The sequence below is a fragment of the Columba livia genome, chromosome 2 (assembly GCF_036013475.1).
Source record: "Columba livia isolate bColLiv1 breed racing homer chromosome 2, bColLiv1.pat.W.v2, whole genome shotgun sequence".
NCBI classification, from domain to species: Eukaryota; Metazoa; Chordata; class Aves; order Columbiformes; family Columbidae; genus Columba; species Columba livia.
The window spans coordinates 2,212,386-2,235,543 of NC_088603.1; the positions used below are offsets into that span (position 1 = coordinate 2,212,386).

The following is a 23,158-nucleotide window of genomic DNA, read 5'->3' on the forward strand; positions in this document are numbered from 1 at the left end:
ACCCTTTTTTAAAGCGAAACCTTGGCTCAATTTAGTACAGCTTTCTAATTCTGCAACCCCAGCTGCAGCAGGAAATTCTCTTATGATCAACAGGAATAGCTTAAAAATATATTTTCTTTTTATCCGCAACACACTCCCAATCTCCAAACGGGAGTTGGGCACACAGAGGTGGCAGTAGGATATACCAGGGACATCATCTCTTGGACACAGAATTGCTTTCAGTATTTAGTGTTTTATTAACAACAATAAAGCAGGATTCTTCTACTTAACTTTAGACATCTGCATGTCATCTGATGAATGACATGCAAAGTGACAACAATGTGGAAGGAAACACATTGCAAAAGTTCACAATGTTTTATCAATTCATACATTTTAGTGCCAAAAAGGAGTATTAGACCACTCAGTTGGACTTATTTTGTTACACAAGACCTATAATTTCACTTGGTTTCCCTCATGATGAGCCACAGAGTGATTTTGCAATGCACAACAAAATACAGTGTTAAGCCCTGGTCCCAAGCAGAGCTCTCCAGTCCCAGATGTGTCCCAATGCTCTCATGGAAGCAACGTATGGCAGCCAGAAATGAGGATCTTGCTGTTTTTTTAAGATAAATATTTTGTGGTTGCAAAATGAAGCATTTCATCCTTAACCATTTTTGAAGGGAAAGAGATATATTTTGAGAAAGTGGTTTGCTGGCTTACTTTTTGTTTTATTTTGCTTAAAGCCACTAGTGGTTTTGGATTTTAGTTGACAAAATCCATTGGCTAGAAACTGAAAATATAATCTGTTGGCCACCAAAAGCCAGGGTGTTGTGTTTTGTTTTCCCTGTATTTTTGCATTCTTTTTTTTAATGAAAGCCAGAAACTTATTTTGTGGGGAGGATGGCAGCAAGGAGAACTTATCTATCCATTCCACTTATTATTTCTACGAACTCATCCTTTCTTGTTTCTAATGACAGGAGGTGTATCTTCCAACGTCTCTAGCATTGCTAGGAAAGGGTTTTTAATTAGTGCAGAAGGATTTATTGAGGGTAGAGTACTCAGTCATCTTGAGATGGAGATTAGTAGGAGGAAGGGATGGTGATGTTTTCACACTGAAAGAGAGGAAAAATTAACTTGCATAATTTTTCATTATTTATTTTAAGTATCACCATCTGGCTTGTAAATCTTCCTCTTGGCTGTTAGGGAATGCAGCCTTCCTTTCTAAAGTTATGTTTTTCTGGAGATTTAAAAGCAGTGGGAGGAGAAATATAGCTAAGAATGTAATTTGAATCCAAGTACAGATGTCTATGGAATCTAAGTACGCTCTCAGCTTTCCAGAGGAATTGTCTGGAGGTTTCAGTAGACCTTTTGCTCTAATGAAACTTGTGAATCATTTGTGCTGGAGACCAGGATTAATATTAAGGTTAGCAAAATAGTGGTGGCCGAGATGCAGCTTGACATCAATAGGTGGCTTTGCGTTGACTAGTGTGAAGCAAGAGACCAAGAACACATTCCTTGCAAATGGCTTCCAGCACAAAACTGATTCATTCATAAATTAACAGACATCTTTTCCACTGGCCTGGGATCAGAAAATGGAGCTTTTTATTCACACTTCCTGCTTCTTATTTGATCTCCACTCTTAAAGACTGTCCCCTTGAAGTTTAGTTGGCAAAAGATGTGATGAAATGAAGGATGGAGGACAGCATCCAGCTGATCGTCCCATCACTGCTTGGTTTGCGGGAAGCAGCAGTGACACATGATGGATGTGGAGGTGCCAGTTTTCCTGGAATCTCTTTGCTGAATGGCATTGTATTTTGAGAATAAACATTGCCTTTGCTTATAACAAGAAAAACCTTATAGAATTCAATGATGGGACACATTTTAGGCTTTTTTTCTCAAAAAAAAACCTAAAGTTTTTTTTAATTTTTTTTTTAAAAAAAGACATTTCAGAGATTTCACCGTTATAGCTCAAGCATAGGAAATAATAAAGCGCAACTTCATAAAAACAGCAGGTGCTTTTTGCTGTCTTTTTGCTGATGTCTCTTCTTCATTCTCTCCACTCACAAAAATACACTTGGACTGAATTTAGTCCTGTTTTGGAAATTAGAGTGTATTTACTCAGGAAGAGTTTGAAACGAGTTTTTTTTGACTAGTTTATCTTAGGCAGGTGGAAAAGCAACTCCCTTCCCACACAGACCCCTGCCCTAAGGCAACATGAGCTATGATGTTAATAAAAGTCTCAGTTTTCTATTATTTGCAATCAGATGTAGGAGGAGCTACTGTTTCGAGTTAGTTGTGCTTTTCATTGACTTTGCATGAGTGTAAATGGATAAATTAAGTTCAGATACAAGTGGACTTTTTATTTTTAATAATAGAATAACAACATTGAAGTGATTACAGTAGATATAAAAAATTATATGGTCCATACCAAAGCATGTGAGATAATGTCCCATGAATGTTCTTGCCACATAAATTAAAATCAGCCTCTCTGAGCCACTGCATAGCCCGATCGTTAACTAAAATGCTGAAAACAAAGAACAGAGGGTAATGAATCATGCATAATATTACATGGCATTGCAGGAAAGCAGTTTAGTGGAATATCCAAATGGATCAGTGTTAGTTAACATCCTCATTCATGATTTGGCAGAGAAATGAACACAAGCATGAATAAAATTCGCAGATCTTACTCAAGTGCAAAGTGCCAAGAATATCCATGAGGACAGAGGATCTGTGGAAAGGCGCCAAAGGAGGTAAGGAGTATGTGCAGCTAAAAGAGATCCAAAATGATGATCAGTGATAAAGAGAGCTGGGAATTGCCTCTGCCAAAAGACATGTAAGGGAGAGTAAATTAAATGAAGCTGCAAAATGTGAAAATGCCTGTGTAGATGTACAGTGAAGAAGAGAAGCAACAGCACTTTTCTGGTTCTATTTCAGCAAAAAACGGTGAAAATAATCTCTACAATTTAAATAAATGTGGGATATACAATGATGGGTTTAGTGTTTATTCAGCAGCTGTGTGTAGGAGGAACTCCCAGCATTTGCTATCACAAAAGGTGAATTTTATTAATATATTTCATAAATATACAAAAAGTAAAGACATCATAATTTACAGATTTGGAGGGAGAAAAAAAGAGAGATGCTGCCTGATGAGAAAAGTCTGAAATATCTTCGATAGCCATTGCATTGGGTAAGTATGGATCTGAATGTCACCAGGGTCCTGCTCTCCTTCTCTGGGGGCAGAAGTTCTCCTTTGAGTTCCAGTGGACACTTCTGTTCATTGATACACAGACTCTTGAATTTATTGCTCCTGGGAAACTGCCACCAAAGTTGGAAGAAAGCCGGAAAGAGGAGGCAATATGCTGGAAGGTTTAACAGAGAAACAAGAGAATGATTAACTAAAAATTCCACAAAATCCCCTTGGGACTGGATGATGGCTCTTCAGTGGAAGCTACTCAGCAGCTGGCAAGGAAATAAAAAAATTAGCCCAGGCTTTGTCAACCAAAGGGCCACTTTCCACCCTCCAATTTTGTGGCACATCACCATGTGTTAATATCTTGTAGAGATGTGCTCCAAATGGTGCACTGTTCAGTTCTTAGTCTCCCAAACTTATCAACTCATGAATTACAGTTGGCAGCTAATGAGTATGACACGTATACAGAAGATAATAGGAACAGACCGAGTAGAAGGGAAAGGGCTGGAAGTAAAACACTGAAAAAGTCAGATAAAAGGGGTGGACTGAGGAAGTGTGGCATTGCTCACTTTGGTATTTTCTTAGACTAACTTTTGAAACCGGCGTTCTCATTAATGGGTTTAGACAAGCGTAATAAAAATTCAATCTTGTTGGGCAACTGTTAAGGCTGGCTTTCAAGACTATAATGCAGAAAATTAAAAGAAAAGTATATCTATTCCTTGGTGTGTTGCAGTCAGTGGAGACCAATTCTTCATGCTTTGATCCTTTAGTTCTGAAAAAAACAAGTAAAGAAGCGTACTAGCAATAAAAGGCTACAGAGCTAGAGAGAGTTTCTTGTCTTAGATAGATATGCAAGAGAATAATTGCATTGAAATATGTGGCATAAATCTGGCTTTAAAATTTGAGATTTTCAGTGTTTTAAGTAAGGTCAGAACCAGGTTTGGTTTCTGCAGAGATTTTGATTGGGGACTGAAGGGAAAGTATTTCCCAGGCAATGAGTGATTTGGGGGAAATAAGTTTTTGGAGCCTAGTCTTAAATGGGTTTAATGATGTAGAGTGCCAGTTTTTCAAAATCAGAATTATTTTGATGTAATTCAAGCAGAGCTAAAGCAGAGACACCCCAAATCACTTCAATTAACACCAGCTCTCCATGCACAAAAAGCATGAATATGAGTATCTACATAAGATGTGGTTCAGTTTCAGGACTCTACAATAACTTCATCTGGGAAAGAGGGACATTACACCTGACTTCTATGGCTTAGGAAGGAGATGTATGTTCTCAAAATCCCTCCTGAATATACATGTAAAAAAAATGTCTTTTCCCTGGCTGCTTGTACAGTCTTCCTAGGGGTATGCAGAGAATTTTTTCTAATTTCATCTTCATCTCAGCTCTCTGCATGCCCCTCTGCTTCTCAGCACTTCAGCACTGAGTCTTTCCCCCACAGCCCTGCACCAGGGCAGATAAATTACTTATCAGCTTCACAGAAGATACAGGTTGAATCAGAACTGTGGTGGTTTCCTGATCTCTGTCACTCCACTCCTCTTGCGCAGCAGCAGCCCAAGTGGTATTGAGATCTGGTTCTGAGAAAAAGCAAATACACAAAAAAAATTATCAAAGCTCTTGTTTGGCTGAGATTTTCCAGCATTATTGCTTTTCAATGCAATATTAGTTTTTACATAAATTTTCTGTTTTGTAGAAAAATGCAGTTTCCATGTCCAAAATGTATTTCTGTGTACATGGATTTTAGCGCTCATTATCCTGCAAAAAGTTTATATAGAGAAGTAGGATTGAGGTAGGAGATCTATTAATGACCATAGTATTGTTGTCAATGCTTGTGGGGAGAGAAAGCAGAACAAGTTTTTTCACACAGTTTAACCTAAATTTCTTTCCAATAGGCAGAGGCTGCCTTAGCCATGTTAAGCCGTGCTTGATGTAGCCACTTGGTTCCCTTGGCAGACTGTTACATCGAGTTCCCTCAGATCCCAAGTCTCCTGCTCCGAATTCTCTCGTTTTGAAAATTACAGGGTACATTTTGACCTTGTTTGTCCAACCTGAATGGCTGTTATTCCCTCCCTCAAACAGCCAGTTATGAAATCCCTTCCTCCCCAACACACACACTCAAGTATTACTCGACAAGACTCTATTTTAAATGCTAATAAACGTCTATGGCTGAATTTGTTTGCTTTTCTGGTTAACCATCTTTACTACTCCACCTCATCATCTCTTTTTCCAGGAAGAATGTTCCATGTTGACCCCACAATTAAATTCCAGACAGCCTGTGAATTCAGCAGTAGGGGAGATGTTGGGAGATTTCAGCTATTATGAAAGATAGGCAAAAAAATTACAACCCTTGGTTGCTTCCAAGGTGCACAAACTATATTTGACCACCCAAACACAAGGCAATATTCCTTCCAGTTATAGGAAAAGAAATATAAAAATAAAAAAAACCCCAAACATCTCAGACACTGTGGGAGCCTCTTTTTTTGGAAAGGCAAAAGCTTTTAGTACAACCCAAAACCAGAGGAGTTCAACCCAAACTATGAATGCAAGAACAGAGTCATATGTGGTTTGCTACTTTTAATAAGCTCCCACCTGATCCCAAGAGACTTGTTTATATTTTAAATACATATGGGACATAGGATCTCTATCACAGAACAGTAATTTGCAAATTAGGACATCTACTTTGAGGAAATTAAAACTAGATTTAGATGAAGCATAATCATGCTACTGTCTTTTCTCAAGGCCTTCTTTATTCTCCATTGGACTCAGACCCACAGTCCACTGCTAAGGCAAAGTATCATTTTGAAACTCCAGATGGGGGTAGGGCAGCAAAGCCGACATTGTTTTCCACCTAAATGTCCTTTCATCTAGAGTACCGTACCTGGGATTATCTGATAGCATGGGGAAAAGAGACTTTCATTTTGTCAGGAAGCAAAGTTGAGACAGTCCTGTCGTGGGAAGAATTACCATCAGGATGGGGAGTTATGAGAAAAGACAGGAGAAGGTAAGAGTAACTGTTGTGTATTCTTTTTGGCATAACTGGAAAAGACTAGTATTTGGATGATGAACATGCTTGGAGATTAAAGTTATGGACTTATATATCAAAGAGGCAGGCAGGTAGGTAGATTCATAGGTAGGTATGTAGGTAGAAAGAGAAGGAAGGAAGGAAGGAAGGAAGGAAGGAAGGAAGGAAGGAAGGAAGGAAGGAAGGAAAGAAGGAAGGAAAGAGGGAAAGAAGGAGGGAAAGAAGGAGGGAAGGAAGGAGGGAAGGAAGGGGACAAGGCAAAAGATATAAATTTTTGTTCCAGTCTGGTTGGATAACCTACAAGAATAGTACTGAAGATTGTCATAATTTCTCACACCACCATCTGATCAGAACCAGTAGGACTAGCATCACAGAGAAGATTAAAACTAAAGTGACTTTTAAAAGCAGAGAAATTTTAACTCCACTCCATTTAAAACTTCAAAAGAGGAAATTGCAAGTTTAGGCTAAAAACTTGGCAGGCATTCAGCTTGTGCCGTATGCTATCCAAATGTATTCAGCCCTTCTCGACCCTGAGTGTGCAAGACAGCTGGAAGATGAGCAGTCACAGCATGGAAGGAATGAGGATCTCGTGGTTAAGCCATTAGACAAGGCCCCAGGAGATCTGTTCTCATTCTTCCGTTTGTCCACAGACTCCCCACATGAATGTAGGCAAGCGGTTTAATCTCCCTGGACCTGCCTTCACTGCTGTAATGAAAACATAGCAATGATCCAAACCACTTAAAGCCAAAAGGAGCTGACATGAGTGGCCACTGAGTCCAGTTCTGCACGGTGCAAACAATAATTCTTTTATTAAACCCAGCCTCTTTCTTTCCTTAACTATTAGAACAGTCTTCTCCATGGCAGGGCTTTCTCCTACTATTAATACATAGAAGCCCAGCGTCATCCATGTGGCTGTGGGCACTAAAATGAGATGCCTAAATTAGGATCTTACACAGTCAAGACTCTTTCCAGTTATTGCAGAAATGCTGAACCGTCTTCAGGAACTACCCGTTAGTTTTCAAAGGGTAGAGAATCTGTGGTGGTGGCACTCCAAACACACATATCTTGGTTGAACGTAAAATACATCCAGGATGATGCATCTAGCATACTGCAATCTTGATGTTTCTCTAATACACACAATGATGTGCACAGGCATTAATAAATGCAATCCGTGGAGACACATAAAAATTGCAAAATTTGAATGAATTTACAGTACACCACTAAGCCAATAGACATCTTCGGGTCTGGGATTTTTTTCCACCACTAACGAAGGTAGAAAAATATGGAATAAATTCAGAGTCTGATTTATGACATTAATAAATTATTTTTATCGATTTTACGTGATTTATCTTCTTAACTGTGAATCGGTGAGGGTTGTGCTGAGTCCACAGCCTGCTGAGCTCACTCTCTGTAAATCTCTAATTAGAACATACTAGTAAGGTCTTTGTCATTATGAGGTCTTTGGGCAGCAGCCACGCTTTAGTATTGTATATCACCCCTCATGCAATTAAGTCCCGGCCCATGGCTGGAGCTGGTAGGCACAATGACTGTTTCAGACAAGCTACTTAAGTCACCTGGATTTATGAAAGGATAGAGCAACTAATACCTCCAACTCCAGAGCTATGAGAACTGATTGCACCATTGGAGAAGGGCAGCAAGGACTTACTCAGACTATCTCTTTCCAAAAAAACAGTGTCTTCATAAATCCTGTAGCAAATACATTGCACTTGTATGCTGCAGTAGATGGAAAAATGGCCAATAACGTTGACTATTATGAAAGCTTTTAAAATCCTATCTTCAGCAAAAGCTGACACTTCATCTTCTCTTTCACCTCCAGACTCTAAGACGTCACTGACACTGAAGAAAATATTTGCCAAGATTGTGGCATTTGGTAACAGTGGCTTTTTTGCCTTCTTCTAGCTCTAAGAACTGTCACATCTTAACAAGAGAGGCAGACTTCTCACACAAGACCTGTAGCAGTTTTGCAGTTGGCAAAGAGTGGACACAAAGTGGTATGTGCAGCCCATTGGGATCAGAAGCTAACATGTCTACATTGATGTCCTCCATCACTGTAACTGCTCTCTGCAAGTATCAGGGCTGATTCCAGGATGTTGCTTTCTGACAAGCTGTCAAGCTTCCAGCTGTCTTTAAACATATATAAACAGGTTTAAGTTGTCTCTCTCACCCTGTGGATGATGAAACAGTCATCTCAAGTCTTCATGCTGTTCAAGAAGAGGAAGGGGTAATGTTGCTAGGTGGAAAACACAGCAAGTGTTCCCCAATCAGTGGTAAAAGACAGCTCTCAGTGTTCTCTTGTTGATGGCAGACTAGAACTCTCTAAGTCTCTCCTAACCACAGAAATAAGTCAGGCAGGAACACAGTGGAAACAGTGAGTTTATTGCTTTGCTCAGAGCTGCACTGATCAGGCACAGGGGTTGTTGAACAGCCCTGTTCCCATTATTTGCTTGATGGAACATGCTATGTTCCGTTTTTCCCCCTTTTCACCTCTGAAGTTTTTCTCTTTATAATCTCCAAGCCTTCCCCTATGAACAGAACTCCTCTGCATCTTCCCCATTGCCTCTAGCTTTATTATTTTTATGCCTTTATTTAGTATTTATGATATTGTTCTGCTCTTAAATTACCATTTTTTGTCAATTTTGTTAAACTGGTATTCCTTCTCCCACACTCTTTTGTTGTTGTTGTTTTTTTTCTACTTATATTATCCTGTATATGTCACAGTAAGCCATCTGTGTACACAAGACTGCTTTTTTGTTGACTCTAACATCCCAGAATTTCCACATGTTGTTACCTTATTAGCTGCCCCATTGGTCAGGATTTGACTTTTGCATGCCCAAACTATGTGCACTTAACACAAGAATGAGACAACGAGTTGCAACTTCAAACAGAATCACAGAATCACAGAATTGACTGGGTTGGAAAAGACCTCAGAGATCGAGTCTAACCCTTGGTCCAACTCTAGTCCGTTTACTAGATCATGGCACTAAGTGCCATGTCCAATCTCAGTTTAAAAACCTCCAGGGCCGGTGAGTCCAGCACCTCCCTGGGCAGCCATTCCAACGCCTGACCACTCTCTCTGTAAAGAATTTCTTTCTAATATCCAGCCTAAATTTCCCCTGGCAGAGTTGAAGCCCGTGCCCCCTTGTCCTATTGCTGACTGCCTGGGAGAAGAGACCAATCCCCACCTGGCTAGAACTTCCCTTCAGGTAGTTTTAGAGAGTGATGAGGTCACCTCTAGGCCTCCTCTTCTCCAGACTAAACAATCCCAGCTCCCTCAGCCTCTCCCCATAGGGCTTGTGTTCAAGTCCCTTCACCAGTCTTGTTGCTCTTCTCTGGACCCGCTCCAGCACTTCAATCTCTTTCCTGACCTGAGGGGCCCAGAACTGAACACAATACTCCAGGTGTGGCCTCACCAATGCAGAGTACACTTTGCTTCCTTATGCACAGAGATCCAAGCTGATACTCCTCAGTGAGCATGTGGTCCAGAAGCAACTTGTTGTCTCAAGATGCCCTCTGTTAGTTGGGTCTTGCACAGGTGAAGGGTGATACAGCAGGGGAGAAGTCACAGAGCAGTGGTGCAAATGAGCAGTAAGTCACCTAAGAAGACCTTGCTCTCAGAGGACTCAGACAGGGCATAGAATCAGAGAATCATAGAATAATTTGGGTTGGAAGGGACCTTCCCAGATCCCCTATTGCCACCCCTGCCATGAGCAGGGACATCTTTACCAGCTCAGGTTGCTCTGAGCCCCATCCAGCCTGGCCTGGGATGTCTCTAGGGATGGTTCATCCACCACTTCTCTGGCCAACCTGGGCCAGGCTCTCACCACCCTCAGTGTAAAAAATTTCTTCCTCATGTCTAGCCTGAATCTCCCCCCTTTAGTTTAAAACCATCACCCCTTGTCCTATCATAACAGGTCCTGCTAAAAAGTCTGTCTCCACCTTTCTTATTAGCCCCTTTTAAGTACAGAAACACCACAATAAGGTCTCCTCAGAGCTTCTCTTCTCCAGGCTGAACAACCCAAATTTTCTCAGCTACAAGAGAGGTTGGAAAAGACCCATTAAGTGTATTTACGTGTCTCTTCTTTCATACAACTGACAACTTCGACACAGCGTCCCTGTCACACGGAGTTTTGCCATATAGGATTGAAGAAGCTTGTGAGGTCTGGTAAAGAGTGGTGGCACTGGTTGTCGCACGGACATCGCTACAGAAAGACAAAGAAACCATAGAAAAATGTACATGTTTCTGGTGACAAATCCTGAAAGAAAAAGGTATGTACAGTAAAGCAGCACTGCTTGGGCAGGTTCAGGGAAGTCTTTCTTTTCGTTGGCTTTCGCAAGGTGACAGACTGGGACAGAGAAGGGTTGAGTCACTCCAAGTGCGAGAAGCCGTCGTTGGCGGGATGAAAGAAAACAGAGAGCTGCCATCAGAGGAAACAGGAGGTGCACAGTGGTGGTTCAGAGCATAGATGTGTGGTTCCCATGGCAGTCAGTCCTCCTCTGTTACTAAATGTTTGCCTGCATTTGAATATCCCCAATACAGATAAGGCTTCATGAACCTCGAAATGTAAACAACTCATTTCAGTGTCTTAATGCAAACAACTCATTTCAGTCTCTTAATGCTGACGCTGACACTGGATTGTCTGTACAGAAAGATTCTATGAAGGGGTTTAGCTTCTTTATTTAAATAGAAAAAGTGAACATGATCCAGCAGTTTCCACAAATAAAGTAAAGGAAAATATTTTGCTTTGCCCAAATGAAAAAAAAAAAAGAAAGGAAAAATTGGAATTTGAAGTCGTGTCTCTTTCTAAAACAAAATTCATACATATTTGGCAGAAATAGAAAACTTTGAAAATCGCCCTTTGCATGAGGGATTTGCAAATATCACGTAACTTCTGCAGAGAGGACTTTCTCTACGTTTTGCTGCTTTGAGATCAAAAGGGTGCCTGGCATTGGGAAGGATGGGAAGAAAGCCTTTCTCTTGCATTTTCAATGGCTGCTGGCTGGTACCCAGGTGAGCTGGAGCAGAGGAGCACTAAACCTCAGAGATGAGGACGAAAGTCAAGGGGAGAAAAGGTGTCAGGGGACAGCTGTGGAACGAGGCGAAACAGTGGGATTAAAATCCAGATCAAGATCAAGACCAAAGGAGATCAAAATCAGAGTTTTGATATGGGAAATTACAATGAGGAGTATTCATACAAGCAAATGTACAAATTAGACATTTATGTGTGGCCTCCCTTTATGATATATGGATATTCAAGAGGGGAAATTACCTCATCCTTGTAGTTATTCAGTTTTCTCTTTTATTTTGGAGATACTCTATAGCACTCAAAGCAGCAGGAAAGAAAAGAGCTTCATCTCTGTCAGTTTGACTAAAGACAACCTGCACATCTCTGTTGAGAATGTCTACATATGTGCACTCCCACTAGGGTAGGTGTGGAGCAGCTGGTCATTCGAATTATGTCTTTTTATTACCTCCACAGTTTTCTATAGAATACTAAGCTGTTTTGACACAACCTGACAGACTCCTTCCCATCCATCCTTCTGCCTGAGGGATGGCTGAATAAATTGTCTGGTGCCTGGGTCTTCAATCAGATTTGTCTGGTCATAGGGCCATTGATTCACTGAACAGAGGGTGAGATTCATCTCCTCCCACAGCAGACATCTCAAGCATGGCTGATGCAAGATACCCCAAAATGTCTATTTCTCGACATTGATTGTAAAGAGGGGGACAATGAACTCAGCTGGAGGTATCTACATTATCAACAAGCAAAAACTAGCTGAGATGACACTTGCTTTTCACAAGACCTTGTGCAGTTTGCCTACTGCCTGGTCATATGTACATTCACGCTGCATTCCTTTTCCCTGGAACAAACTTTTGAAATGCTAGAAATGTAACCTTTTCTGACATTGCCCTTTAAAAAGCTCCCAACACGTGAGCTTGAAGCAACACCAAGAGCTTGCTGGTGGTGTTTTCTCTGTAAATTTGCTTCCCTGTGTTAAACCTGAAACAGGGTCAACTGGTTAATGGTGTTAACAACAGTGAGATTTGCAGTGGCTGTTTAACAAGAAAGATGCAAATGTCACGCAAGCAGGGACGAGACCCACGGACTCAGGTCAACGCTCCCATTGCTTGAGCTGGTGAACCAGCACGATTTTACCCCTTTTCTCAGTGTTTCCATTGGGTTCAAATTCCTGGTCAGCCAAGGGGGCAGCTCCGGCAGGACCAAGGGAACAAGACAGTCCCCAGCATGACACTTTGCCAGGTGGACTGCGGTGAATGTGTTCAGCAATTGCTGGAGGCAGTTCAGGCAGAAAACAAACACTTTCCTTCTTCCTTTTGAAAAGTATTTTGCAGACATGAACTGTATAGCAAGATATTTTTTTCCTTTCCCTTGAAGCAACCTATGTTTTAACCAGTATTAAACTGGCAAAAGCTCTTTTCAATTACTACATAAGTGCTCCCAAAGCCCTGTGACATGAAATTACTAGAGACGAGCTATGACTAATTACATTTTTCAACTTCAGAGGACACAGCTCCAGCAAGAATGTTCATTGTTACTCTCTTTGTTTTTCAAATCCAAGTTGAATTTTGATCTGGCCTTGAAAGAGGTCAACTCTCTCGCTTTTCCCATGTAAGAAAAGTGAATCCCCTAATTTCTTTCCAAATAAATTATTAGTTTCAGTCATACAGACTTCCCCTACACTCCCTGCTATATAATCATAGTAGGCTTTCCAGTATTTCCCCAGTAAAACACCAAAACCCACAGCATTTGACTACCTGAATAAACCTATCCAGGTAAAGGGTTTTTGCACAGTTTTTTTCCCACCTATCCCCAACCGGTAACTGATAATACAATACTATTCACAACTTGGTAATGTTGGGAATCAATCAGGAAAATCACATCATTGGCTCTCACTGATCTCCGTTTCATGTGATTATATCTCATTGCCCTTTTTCACAGTGTGAGCTGGCTCTAATAGTGCAAGAGTTATCTTTACCAGTCCATAATGGCCCAGTTGTGTGACAAATGTATCTGATTGTCCTGTTCTGAAAGCCATTCACTCATGTTACTTGTTGATGGTGTACTTGAGGGGAAGAGATGGTAAAAAGAGTATGGCTCACTGAAAATTAGGCTAATTAGCCATTCTAGCATCACTGCCCACTACATCATACAATTTTATTTACATCCTCCAAGGTAGAGGATACATGATAATACTATTATATCATAAGCACTGTTCCCCCACACAAAAGAGTTTATTGGCAGTTGATAATGGTTATTCATACAAGGCTGAGCAGCACACATGCTAGCAGTCCAGTCGATCAAAATTTTTGTTTTTTACCACTTTCTGTATTTATGTGTTGCTATTGCACTGGGTCTAGGCGTTTGTCTGATATCAACAGTTGGAACTGACTTCTGAGCACCGAAATTCTCTCTCTTCTTCCCCTAAAAAGGGACACTGAAGGGGTTAATCAAGCCAGGCAGTTGGAACAGACATACCACTAACTTGTTCCCTTTAATTACTTTGCAGGGTAAGAGGAAATAAATATTGCCTCTAGGACCAGAGCGTTTTATGGCAGGGCAAGTGGAATAAACCAGAAAGCAGCATCACTAATTAACTTGCAGTGAGCTGCAGTACAACCCGTGACTTTGTGAGGAGGAACTAAAATAGCTGCTGAATTGTTCTCATGACCTTGTTATCTGCTGCTACTGCACCAATGGAGGATGTGGGGATGGGAGAGTCTGCTCCAATATGAGTGAAACAACAGATCGTCTGTGGCATCTTTAATTTCCTTGGGCTTTCAAACCACACAGTTATATATTTTTGTATGAGTCCTCAAATACACAGGACTCATGGTTTTACTTACACTGCAGACCATCATGGAGAAAGATATCTAGGTAACGATCAGGGGCGCGTTATTGATTAGCAGCAGAATAGTGTATAAACGAATTTGTCTCCCTGAATAGACAAGAATCCAGGTAAATGTGCCTGTGCAGAGCTCCATGTTATGGGAGCTAGCTGATTCCTACAACCTCGGTTAGCTCAAAGTAAGACGGTATACGATGCATATCTCTATATTATGTGCCAGTCTTGTAGAAGTACCCAGATGGAATTCATCCCACCCAGCTTCAGGTGGTTACAACGGAGATGTTGCTTAGGCCCCTTTTGTGCCACTGAAGAGAAACTGGCACTTCCAAGGCAAAATTAATTTGATTCATTTTAGTTATATTGTTTTGGATGGGGTGAAAAAAGCTATCAACATCTTGAATGAAATTCAAGATAAAAACACTTGGTACCACTTCAAATATCAGCTGAAACACTCACAGGTCTGGCTCCCAGGTGTTGAAATATCCTCTTCCAAATTTTCTAGTCCGATGGGGATGTCTCAGTTTACTCTAATGTCTCAAATTACTCTGAGCAAATGAATTCGTTTAGAATCATAGAATCATTTTGGCTGAAAAAGACCTTTAAGATCATTGAGTCCAACTGTTAACCCAGCATTGCCAAGTCCACCTCTAAACCATGTTCCTAAGAACCTCATCTACATGTCTTTTAAGAACCTTCAGGGATGGTGACTTAACCACATCCCTGGACAGCCTGTTCCAGGGTCTGACAAAGGAAAACAGTTGGTCACCCATTGCTATGTACTTCCAGATGTTTTGCTCATGTAATCATATCTGAGCTGGCTTCAAAACAGCTGCCACAAAGCCTGCCAACCATGTAGTGCTGAGTTTGTGCAACATCTTCCTTTATGTTCAGATGGGTTTTGCTTCCTTCCACAGTTCCATCAACAACAAGGCCTTATCTAAGTGGGTTAAAATCAGTTTGAGTGTGCACACCTGATGTTGTGTTATCATTCTGATGTCAGCACAGACCTCCTCTGATATAGAAAGGGTTGATTTGTTAGTCTTGACTCTAAACAACAGCAGTACATAAATGGGATGGGGTAGGCATTTTGAGCTGGCTTGGACTGAGAAAAAGAACACCCATGTGGGGAAAATATTAGTCTTCAAATACATAAGAAGAAAGGACTAATCTGTTCTCCAAGACCCATGGAGAATAGAATAGGAAGTCATGCTCTTAACTTGGAGTAAAGAGATTAAAGGTTAGAGTTTCAGAAGCCTCTTATCTCTAATGGAGTGAAAAATGAGGCACAAGGAATAATTGTGTGGGTGTGGGTGGGGAATTTCCCTTCTCAAATATCTTTAAGAGTCGGTTTGACAAGCATCTGTCAGATATCACGTCACTAGGAGGAAGGGGCTAACTAGTCCTTAGGAGGGTTTTCTTCAGTTCTGTGATTCCACTCTGGAAAAGGGCCAAAAGCATAACACATCCCAAAATGAGTGTTCAGATGGATAGCAAAAATATTCATCTTAATCACGTCTAATGCTACTATGAATTCTGGAAGGGTTATTAAGCCTCCTGATTCAGGATTTACTTTTACTAGGCAGACTTATGACTAGATCTCAGTTGCAGACATTATTTTACATATACTGAATGTGAAAGTTACAGAACTTAACATAAGATTTTTAATGAAGTGCAGGAAATACATCCAAATAAAACTTTCTTATTGCTTGCACTCTGCCCTGCAGAGGAAGAGGGAAGCTGAGGTCATGATGACAACGTTGCTTCAAAGATGAATTCCCCTCTCAACAATAGATTCCTGTATATCTGGGGGTATTAGGAAAAAAAAAGAATAGAGGTGGAAAAAGTTAGGAAGATAAACTTTATATAGTCATAGATTATTCTTTTCACCTTTGCAACTTGCCTTGCCAGGAAAAAACTGTATTTTTTTGACAACCCTCTGCTTTTTCTTGCCTTGATGTTCCATGTCTGCCTATCTGTGGCTCAGAAAAAGTGAAATGTTCAGCTAAGTTTGGCAATGCTCTCAACAGTGTGCAGGAGCTGAATATTAATATAAAAGGAGATCTAAGTGGCTTTACTCGCATCTCATTTTGAATTCTCTGCATCCCAGCAGCCTTTGACTTCATTGCAATTAGCTAGGGCTACCTATGCTTATTTTCTGAATCGTTTGAGGAAAAAATATGCTTAAGCAAACATATTACAGAGATAATCTACTCCCATTTCAGTGAACCAAGAAAAGCTGGAACAAGGTGATGATTTTGTTAAGGCCACACTTAAGAATGATTCAGTAGATCCATACAGTTCAAACAGTCATACCAATACAGTAGATAATGAACTCCAGTTATAAGACTAAAAGAAATGCCATGTGGCATCATAGAAGATTTTGAAAGCTCATGCAGTGCATGTTCATGTCCTTAGGCAGGAACAACACTATAAGTCATCCTTAACCTACATCTACCCTATCCTTAAAGATGCCCAGTGGAGGTGACTGCTGCTCCAAGAAATTGATTTTTTTAGTATTGCCACCCATTTTATTATGATGTTTGTCTTAATCACCAATCTGAAACTTATTTTTGGTATTTTATGTCCAAGGTTTCGTGACCTACCCACAATGGACAAAGAGCAGCAGTTTGTCCCCTTTCACTCTGAAACATTTTGAGACACTCAAAAGCTGGCTTTTGTAAGCCCTCCAGCTTTTCTACTCCAAACTAAGGAAATTCAAATTCTTTCAGCCTCTTCCCTTCAGTCATGTCTCGTGTTGGGACAACTGGAAGAGCAACCTGTGTCTTGTCAGCCAAAAGGCCTGGGCATTGTCCTAATATTATTGTGGGAGTGTTCGTTCTTATATACAGGAACACTTCTCTTTCCTTCTTTTCTTAGCACGTGACTAATTAGATAGACACAAGAAGCGATAAGGCCACAATCCCTCCCATAAGGCAATCCTTCTGTGCTACATCAAGGTGAAAATGCATAACAAAATTATTCTTACAATCTTCTGGACCGCAACCTGTACCCCAGGTGCAAAATAACCCCAAATTGTTCAAGGTCTGAGCTGTGAAGACAGATTTATATTTTTGGAGGAGAGAATGGATTCATAACCAAATCCATCAGGTCATATCGTTTATACAAATATGCAATAAACCAGACACTAATATCTGGCTTCTGTTGTCACATACTTTTACCCAAACAGTTTTTTCTGCCTTCTTATTGCTTAAGAAAACACCATGTATTTTGTACTGACAAAGGAGCAAAGAATTCATATGAAGTCATAACTGTCCTTTTGTCTTTTGACCAGTTTATTTTTTTTTTAATTTTTACATTTTTTACCAGAACACATACTACCCACATTAAGCAATTAGATTTTTCCTAGAACCTGCTAAACCTGGCCTTGTGCCTATTACAATAAATATTTTTTCAATGCGAAATTAATTTGAAATTCTATTCTCTGTGGGATTTAAAGTCATGTTTCTAGTCTTAGAGAATTTTCCAGTCTTCCTCTTCAGGCAGTGCAATGAAAGTAACATCTCCAGAAAGAAACGGAGCCTACTGAGTGGGAAACCTCAAAAAAAGGCAGTGAGAGTCACACTTGGATACTGGCATCTCTCCATGGACTTTAGACTCTCATTTACTTGCATAGACTATCTGATTCCCTTTTGACTATGGTGACTTTCATCTCTACAGAGCATATCATCCCACTTGTGTGAAACACACGTGTCAGGATGAGCTCAAGGATGTGCTTATTGTTATTCCACTGACTACAAGGAGCGTCCAGACTCATTATCTTGCACTTTTTCCTGCAGGGTAGTTAGGAAATCTTAAATAAAATTAATCCCATGGTAAGTATTTATCTGCATATTCTTTGTTTCATATAATGGATCCCTGTCTCCACATTGATAACAGAGATGGGAAGTGGGTTTTGGAGAAAGGTTGAGTCAGTTTGTTTTTCTCACAGCTTATTTATCATCCAAGTTCTGTTTGAGAGATGACAATCTCAGGCAGCAGGCCAGGATGAAGAGCTGGAGGAATTAATATCTTCAAATACTGTGTCTAGATTCATCATGGTTCATGTGTTAAGGTCCAACCTTGAACTTGCTGCCTACTTGTTTTCATGCTATTTCTGTTTATTTTCTAACTCTTGTACTGAATTAAATAGTAAGCAAGAATATCCTACTCACTTTCTGTGGGCCATCTATGGTTTCTGTCATATCCTACTCTGTAATTTCTTTTCTGGGAAAGAGAATGAGTGTATTTTATAATTTCTTATGCAAAACCAGTTTGATAACTTTACTCATTCTTGTCACCCAGTCTTTCAGCCAGTCCTGGCTACAGTTTTCCGTAGCCTCTGTCAGCAGAAAACTTACCTTATGGATAAGATGAATGTTTAACCCAACAGCAGAGGTTGTGAGGGTGAGAAAATGATCAGTCTTCTGCAGGAAGACAGCCAAATATACTAGAAGAACATGCCAATGTTCTCATAAGCTAGTCTCAGTTTCCCAGTGGCAGTTCTTCTTTCAGCCCCTGCTATTGTAGTAGTACTTGTTCACACTGGTTCTGATCAGAAATTGCAGCTTCTACTTGAGAAGAGACTTGACTACAGCTGGAAAGGAGCAATTAAAAAACTGTTTTGAGCTATTAAGACTTCTGGATTAAAACAAACAAACAATCAAATGAACAAAACAACAACAACAACAGGAAAAAAAAAAAAAAACAACAAAAAAAACCACCAAACCAAACAAACAAAAAACAAAGAAACAAAAAAACCCTGAAAAAAACCCAAATCACCACAACAGCAACCTGCCTGCTCACCTTGAGGCTCGCAGTCAGCCTTTGGGGACAAGGATAAATGCAAACCCTCTTGTAAATGGAAATGGATTCCTGAGCTCTTGCAGAGTTCTGATGAGATCATGCTGAATTTTATCTCTGCTATGGTTTTGATAATGGTACATAAAAAGGAACAGGAGGGAGAGAAAAAAAATGCCACAGCTGGCTGGCTTCCACAAACACTGCCCGTGACATTTGTAAATACTCAAAGGTGAAGTGAGACAGAGAATAAGCTTAATAATTTCCTGAGCACTTGTCAAAAGCAGGCTTGGCTCGGAGCAGATGAGCAGGATGGGGCTGATGATCTAACTAGGCTGAGATGGGGCCTCCAGATACTCTACATGAAGGGGAGACATGCCCTCTAATGGGTGATTATAGAATAATCTCGTTTCCGAAATGCCCTTTTTCCCAGTCTTAGAGGCTTGTGTATTCACTCAAGTGTGAGTTCATATTTCTCGACATCCCTCTTTGGGGCCTGGAAAGGAAAAAACAACCATGGAGTATCATTGCTCAATCAGACCTCTTCCATATTGCTGGCCTCAGTTCTCCTGCAGTCCTGTTTTCCCTTCCACCTTTCATCTGGGAAAGTTGTCCAAAGCCTCTTTTGAAGGGAAATGTAGAAAAATGTTGGCCCTGTGGAACAGCAAACTTCTTGTGAGGTACAAGGACAGTCATTGCCCTTTAATTTGCATGACAGAGGAGTGTGGGTACATATCGGGTCATAAGATGGAGAAGAATCACAGCATAAAGATGCAACAGGTGTCTGATTTCTCAGGGCTGGGTTATGGCTGTATGGGTTCCTCCCATAGCAGACATGGTTGGCTGGCTGATCCCAAATTTGGTATGACTGATGGTGGTCCAATGAGTCTCCACATGTAGATGTCAGAAGTTGGAGGTGTGAACCTCCATATGGATGCTTCATACTTGAGAAGCCTTTCTGGCACATACTCAAAAAGATTTCTATACTTTTAATATTTTGCCTTCACTGAATATCAAGCCAACACTCCAGACTACGTAGAATTCAGAAGCCTTTCCTAACCTTTCATCCAAGTGAAACCTATTTTTCTTTATTTTCTCCAAGTTTTTTTCCTCCATGTTTCCTGGTAGATTTTCCATTTTGGACATGATTAAACATTTGCCAGCCTGTGATTTTTCTGACTTTCTGTTCTTTCCTGCTGTCCTGTAATGATGCTTTATGGTGCATAAACAAATAAGCTCTTTTTATCTAAATAACGCAGCAGAAATTGGGCTTTCATACCTCTCTGAGGAAGACTTGCACACCTGACTAGAGCCTTGCTCTAACAGCCTCCACTAGTACTGTTTAACAAAGAACAGAAGCAAACAGAACCTCATCATGTCACTGAATAAGAACAATATGTTCTGATGGCATAAGCGTTAATATGCCTCTGATAATTTATTATCAAGGTTGTGCTTTCTGTAATCCTCAACAGAAACAGCCAAAGGCTAAGTAGATGATCCAGGTGGATTTATTTGTGCTTCAAGAGTAACTGAATAGCAAAAAGATAATTGGCTATGATTTTTTGCACTGCACCATAGGCACATATCCAAAGTGAGATAGGAACAGATTGGAAAATTAGGTAGCGTTTTATGCACCGTCTGCATTTGATTTGTGTTTCTGTCAGGATCCCCACGTGGATTAGAAGAGGCTGAATTAGATATTTAGTGCCAACTAATGCTTTCCCTTATAGCTGTAAGATGCCATTTTCTATGATGTAAAAGCTATTACAAGCTTTTGGACAGTGGAAAAGGATCTTGAGGGAAGCAAAAATGAAGCTGACACATGCACTAAGGCCCAACAACAGAACAGTCTGAAGTAGTCATCAGGAAAGCAGATTTTGGGCTGTGTATCCCTTCCCTTCCAAACTTTCGCTTGCTTGGAACATCACTAGGAGCAGCTCATTCATATTTAGGAGTTGAGTCCAGGATTTGGCTGTGTCTCTACCAAAAAATTAAATTGTGCCAGGGTGTGTTACACAGCCTTGATCAGTTATCTTTTTAAATTCTTAACGTTGGTCCCTGATATGCTTCAACCTGTGCCAATTAGTGCTCACCCTGAGAATTTCTGGGCTTGGTTTGGGTGTTGGTGCAGGGCAGAGATCATTCCCAATAAGTGATTTGGATGTGGTCACCTCATTTGAGAGAATAGGAGAGTTTAATAGTGTGGATGTGGCCAGGTCCTGCTCACTGACATCAGGACAAGACTGGCTCTGTTTAGTTTACTGTTACAGATGTCACCATTTTGATCTTGTTCTGAGTGGTTGCCCAGCCTTCCCGAAGGACTGGAAACCATGCACTGGATTCTGCTTTAAAAGAGCTGGATACTCATATGGGCATGAGGCAGAGATCAAGAGCGGACGATGCTTTTGCAAAGAGAAAAACTTGGCTTCTGTGCCTTTGCAACATTCTCGTTCCTCCCGTTTTTTCTTCACAGCAAATGAGGAGTGACTTTTTTGAATTCTTGAGATATTAGTCTGGGATGGAAATAGTTGGGTACCACCAGTTATTTGAGCAATACAGAAGGTCTGCAAAATTTCTTTCACCTGGATCAGTTTTTCAGTGGCTTCATGTTGGAGAGAAGCAAGGCAGTTCACTTTGCTTGATGAGATGCACTGATATCTGCACAAATTTGTAGCATATTTGTATTATTTCATCCAGAGCAATACAGCTTAGAAAGTGGCTATAATTTTGTACTGCATTTACGGTCCTGGAGAATAATACAGGACTTGTGTAGGTTTCAGATCTCTTAAACATTCTATGATTATGGGCTTGATAATAATCCTGTGCTGTGTGTCTGTCTAATGATAGGGTACATTTTGAAAAAAGATAATATGTAATTTTGTTGCAGTTATAGTTATTTTTCTCCTAAATTTAGGATATCAAGAATGATCAGAGGAAGACCACAATCTGTTTTCAGAGGAACCAATTCAATTGGTGGGAGAAAGAGCAATGCCAAAAAAAAACCCCTAACATTTCACAGCTCACTTTTTTGCACTCTGAAGTTAGAACTTTCCTTGGCTGTTTGTCACTCTGTGACTACTATTTCCATTTACATAAGAAGCCAACTCAATTATTCAGATCCACAGCAAAGGCATCCTGAAAGGTGTTAATTCATAAAATTGTGTCGTGCCACATCTTCAGTATTTTCTCCTTAATTTCCTGTTCCGTGAGTGAAAGATATAAAGATACAAAAAGGAGACAGAAGTGACCCAATCCATTTTCTCAAAGTAATGTGTTGTTCAGGAGGTGTTTTTAACTTACTATTTGACAGCTTCCACAATAACCCATGAGAATAAGCCATACATTCTCTGTTCATTACAAGGATATGGAACCCACAAGAGGGGTCCTGAGACACAGACAACACCAGGAGGGAGACAAATCACAACTAAACCTCAAGGTGCTTCTCAGATCACTGTGAATCTTGTTCTCATGTGCTGCAGTCCTCCAGGTTCTCATCTTTGCCATTTTGTTCCTGGTTTTCTGATTTTTGACCTACCTTCTCATTATGAACCTGGTCTTTGCTCTTTAGTCTATGTATTTTACCATACCTCCAGTTGGAAATGTAAACTGCAAGGCAAAATGATTATTTTGGACATCACTGGATTAAGCTTCATTTATTTAAGGCTGCTTCATTTTCCTTAGATAAAAGTAACTCCAGGAAAAAGCTGGCCTGAGATCTAATGAGTTTGGCAAGTCAGTTGGGATTGAGTCAGAAGAAAAAGTTGGTTTGTCAAACCTACCACAAGTCAGCTACAGGAAAAAAAAAGAGGTGGCGTTTTCCCAAATATCTGAAGGGATATTTTCCACAAAATGATAGTCTGTCAGCATTAAAGCTCTCTAGAAATGGTCTGATGGATGCACAGAGGCAGGTCTTGCACTTAAAATTAACCTTGTAGAGAACATATAGAAAGATATTGCCAGTGAACGTCATAGCAACTTCTGTATCATAGAAAACATGGCCAAACTTTGCATTCTTTAGGAAAAAGGGAGGAAATTAAAATATTTTCTTGATCAGCAAAAAAACATGAATTCACCACCTCCCCTCCCACACCTCCCGCCTCCACTCCAACATCTTTAATTGGACATAGGATCATAGAATGCCCTGAGTTGTAAGGGACCCACAACGATCATCAAGTCCAACTCCTGTTCCTGCACAGGACACCCCACAGTTCACACCGTGTGTCTGAGGACGTTGTCCAGTCTCTTCTTGAACACTGTCAGGCTTGGGGCTGTGACACCT

The 23,158-nt window shown here is 40.4% G+C and overlaps 1 long non-coding RNA gene across 1 annotated transcript; it reads right to left on the minus strand.

Moving 5' to 3' along the window:
- Positions 1–246: 246 nt before the first annotated feature.
- LOC110366004 (uncharacterized) lies at positions 247–19,200 on the minus strand. The gene is made up of 3 exons (XR_002425984.2): positions 18,886–19,200; positions 18,441–18,676; positions 247–4,750 (listed from the first exon to the last, which is right to left on the minus strand). It is a non-coding gene; the product is annotated as an uncharacterized LOC110366004 (long non-coding RNA).
- Positions 19,201–23,158: the final 3,958 nt, after the last annotated feature.